The sequence below is a fragment of the Fukomys damarensis genome, unplaced genomic scaffold (genome assembly GCF_012274545.1).
Source record: "Fukomys damarensis isolate Sample0158 unplaced genomic scaffold, DMR_v1.0_HiC HiC_scaffold_4, whole genome shotgun sequence".
NCBI lineage: Eukaryota > Metazoa > Chordata > Mammalia > Rodentia > Bathyergidae > Fukomys > Fukomys damarensis.
This window is the reverse complement of record NW_022900916.1, coordinates 57,499,412-57,503,693: the sequence shown is the minus strand read 5'-3', so window position 1 is coordinate 57,503,693 and position 4,282 is coordinate 57,499,412. Positions and strand designations below refer to the sequence as shown.

General features: G+C 35.0%; 1 protein-coding gene across 2 annotated transcripts in view; it reads left to right on the top strand.

The window, feature by feature from the left end:
* The first annotated feature begins 526 nt into the window (after positions 1 to 526).
* C1galt1 (core 1 synthase, glycoprotein-N-acetylgalactosamine 3-beta-galactosyltransferase 1) overlaps positions 527 to 4,282 on the top strand; it is a 29,690-nt gene continuing 25,934 nt past the window's right edge. Inside the window, exon 1 of one of the 2 annotated variants that reach the window (XM_010632053.2) lies at positions 527 to 631. The gene's annotated coding sequence lies outside the window, so the exon portion shown is untranslated. The remainder of the gene's footprint in view (positions 632 to 4,282) is intronic. The other variant, XM_010632052.2, reaches the window with a different exon arrangement.

Here is a 4,282-nt window from a genome sequence, read left to right as displayed (position 1 = left end):
AAGGAGGAAGGTTTATTTTGGCTCATTGTTTTGGAAGTTTTATGCTATGTTTGTCTTCCTCCAAGGTAGAAATGTCACGGCAGAAGAGCTTGGAGGACAACTTCTCACCCATGGCAGCCAGGAAGCAGAAAGGGAGTGGTAGAGCTGGGAGACAAGAATATGCCCTTCCTGGTCACATCCCCAGGAACCTTGCTTTCTGACCAGGCCCCAAATCTAAACAGCTCAGTTATGAACTCAACAGTGGATCCTACATGGTTCAGTGGAGCGTCTCCATGATGGAGTCAGCTGCCAAAAGTCTTGGCTTTGAACACAAGACTTTTGGGACATTTTAGACCTGAACTATATCACTGAGTGAAGAGTGAATGGGATCCTTTCAAGTAAAGACTGTAGTAGTTCTCAGTCAGCATGGAGTTACCAGGGTCCACAGTCAACAGTGTACAGTGTGTTGCTTTGCTGTGTTATTTGATAGGTTAGGTATATTAAATGCATTTTCAGTTTCAGTATTTTCACCTTACAAGGGTTTCATCTGAACCGGATGTGGTGGCACATGCTGTAATCTCAACAACTCAGGAGGCTGAGGCAGGAGGAGCACTGTGACCTGAAGTCAGCCTGATCTATAATAGTCTTCAAGGTAAGCCTGAACTGTGTAGTAAGGCCCTGCCTCAAAACACCAGGTAGTTTGTCTGAATATAACTTTTATCATAAGTTGAGGAACAGCTGTAGTTTAATCACAGAGGTTTTTTGGGGCATTGAAAATACTGCTGTTGCAATCTAGTGACAACATGTCATATAAACTCAAAATATATACCACCAAGAGTGAGGCCTAATGTAAGTTATAGTAATAATGTAGGTTCATAAGTTATTAACAAATGTGTCTTCTAATGAGGGATGCTAATAATAAAGGAGGCTAAACATTTGTGGGAAGAAAGGGTATATCTGTACCTTCTCAATTTTGTTATAAATATATGCCTGCTTCAAAAAAATAAAGCCTCAAATTTTTTGTTATAATTTCTAATACACATCTAATCGGTAGATATAATTCACATTAACAGGAGCAAAAATTGACAGTTTAAAATTGAAATTAATTTTTGAGCTCTTCAAATTGTGTATACTTAGGCTGGGGATTTTGCTCAGCAGTTCGGTGGCCTGCCTTGCAAGTGCAAGGACCCAAGTTCAATCCCCAGTACCAAAAAAGAAAAAAAAGTGTATACTCAATTTAGAAAAATAGGGAAAGAAAATAATCCTACCACTCAAATTAGAAATGTTTACATTTCTTTATCCTAGGTGTTTTTTGTTTTTTGTTTTTTTTTTTAAGGACAGCTTTTTCTTAAGTACATGGTTGGAAAAACAGCTACATATAATTGTGCATCTTCTTTTTATTTGCTTACATTCTAACCATGTTTTTATATTGAAATATAATCTTTAAGAGATTTTTAGCAGTTGTATAATATTCTACTTAGTGGCTTATTCAGAATAATCTAAAAGCCGAGTCACCTACATTTTTTTCTCTTTTGGTACCGGAGATTGAACTCGGGACCTTGCACTTGTGAGGCAGGCAGTGGCACCACTGAGCTAAATTCCCAGCCCTAGTCACCTATATTTTGAAGATAAAGAAGGGAGTATACTAAAAGAATTTTAATTTGTCTTTTGAATTTTTTATAGTAGCAAGCCACATAAGCTATAAATTACTGGGAGTTTACACTTCTGTTTTAGCTTATGTAGGATTGTGGAAAAATGACAAATTTTAAACATGTAGAATATCCTTTTCAATGAATAATTACTTAATTACATATTTTTGTTGAGTAGATTATGTTAGGTTTGACTTTTTAGTTTTTCATTTCAAGTATACAGATGACCAATGCTATAACTTTTCCCCATTTCTAAACCTGTATCTCCAACAACTTGGTCAGCGTCTCTGCTGTTTCTTGTTGATGCTTTAAAGTAGAAGTATATTACCTTGAATACTAATATAACTGAAATCTGTTACTTCTAAAATTTACTCTTCCCTCACATTTGTTGGACATTTTGGCTGGGTATAGAATTTAAGGTTGGAAATTATTTTCCTCAAAATTTTGATCTTTTCTTTTCTTTTCTTTTCTTTATTTTTTATCCTAGGTGTTTTTTGTTTTTTGTTTTTTTTTTTAAGGACAGCTTTTTCTTAAGTACATGGTTGGAAAAACAGCTACATATAATTGTGCATCTTCTTTTTATTTGCTTACATTCTAACCATGTTTTTATATTGAAATATAATCTTTAAGAGATTTTTAGCAGTTGTATAATATTCTACTTAGTGGCTTATTCAGAATAATCTAAAAGCCGAGTCACCTACATTTTTTTCTCTTTTGGTACCGGAGATTGAACTCGGGACCTTGCACTTGTGAGGCAGGCAGTGGCACCACTGAGCTAAATTCCCAGCCCTAGTCACCTATATTTTGAAGATAAAGAAGGGAGTATACTAAAAGAATTTTAATTTGTCTTTTGAATTTTTTATAGTAGCAAGCCACATAAGCTATAAATTACTGGGAGTTTACACTTCTGTTTTAGCTTATGTAGGATTGTGGAAAAATGACAAATTTTAAACATGTAGAATATCCTTTTCAATGAATAATTACTTAATTACATATTTTTGTTGAGTAGATTATGTTAGGTTTGACTTTTTAGTTTTTCATTTCAAGTATACAGATGACCAATGCTATAACTTTTCCCCATTTCTAAACCTGTATCTCCAACAACTTGGTCAGCGTCTCTGCTGTTTCTTGTTGATGCTTTAAAGTAGAAGTATATTACCTTGAATACTAATATAACTGAAATCTGTTACTTCTAAAATTTACTCTTCCCTCACATTTGTTGGACATTTTGGCTGGGTATAGAATTTAAGGTTGGAAATTATTTTCCTCAAAATTTTGATCTTTTCTTTTCTTTTCTTTATATTTTGTGGTACCAGGGATCAAACTCAGGACCTTGAGCTTGTGAGGAAGGCAGCAGAACCACTGAGCTAAATCCCCGGCAGAATTTTGATTTTTAACTCTTGTGTATGACCTTTTGTTCCAGTTTCTAAAATCTAGCAGGATGGTTTCTTTGACATAGATAGTCCAAAATTTTATGATAATGTAACTTTATGGAGCTGTTTTTACTTACTGTGCTGGGCACCTGGATCTCCTCAGTGTGGAAACATCTTTGAAATAATTTGTTCTCCCTTTGCTCTTATCTGAACACATAAAACTGATTTTTGGTTATCATAAACATTTTTTCATCACCTTGTCTTTTTGCTTTGCTCATTTTCAGCAGATATTCTTAACTTTTTCTAAATTACAGGTTTTTTTGTTGAGGTTTTTATAATTTGTAGGGGTTTTCTTTAATTTTTCTAAAACATTAGTGTCTTCATCAATATCATGGCATGGCATCTTTTTATCATTCAGGTTATTAATGGTTTTTTTTTTTTAAATCACTGTATAGGCTCTTGCAAGTTGCTTTAACTATGTTGGTATTTTTCTTTTAGAGGCTATCCTTAAAGTGCCGTGGAATTTTTAACCGGCCATTTTATTGAAATCTCTGCACACATCTTTGGAGCTAATCACCTGTAGCATGATCTAATTGGAGTGAGTTATTGCTCAGGCTTTTGCGAGTTCTATAGTGAGAATCCAAATAAGGTTTTTAACTTTCCCTATCTGAAAATCACTGTTGCCGATGATGCCAATGCTTTGTGTATAGGCCTCTTGTTTCCTCTTTATGTTATACTCCTGATGTGTGTTCATTCCCAACTTCTGTTGCTCTTTGTGGGAGGTCTCCCTTTATAATGCCAGAGTCCACTTTGGCAATGTACACACTGTAGAAATGCCTGGGAAATTTGCTTCATAAGGACAGATCTTAACCAGTGACTGATGGCATGCATGAACAGAGATGTGACCTGCATTTTCTTCACAGCTGTACTGAATGATTGGGCTAAAATTGCTGTCCATGGGGACTTTCTTGCTTTTTTTCCTTCATTCCTGTTCCTGTCTTATTTCCCTACAAGTTTTTCCAGGGAATAATACTTCTGTTGATCCCTGAGAGAAAGAACAGATTAAGCAGCAAAAAGTATATTTGGGGTGATATGAGATACAGCTCATAAAATGCAAATTTCAAGAGTTGAGTGTATTCTAAGATCTTATTTCAAACAAGTTTGAAAGGCAAAAATCCCAGGTGGGGAGAAGGATTATGTCAATTCCTCGCCAGAGATTAGATTAGTACAGGCAGAGTAGCAAGTTATTTTGTAAGAAATTGGTTGGGTAATTTAAAGAAT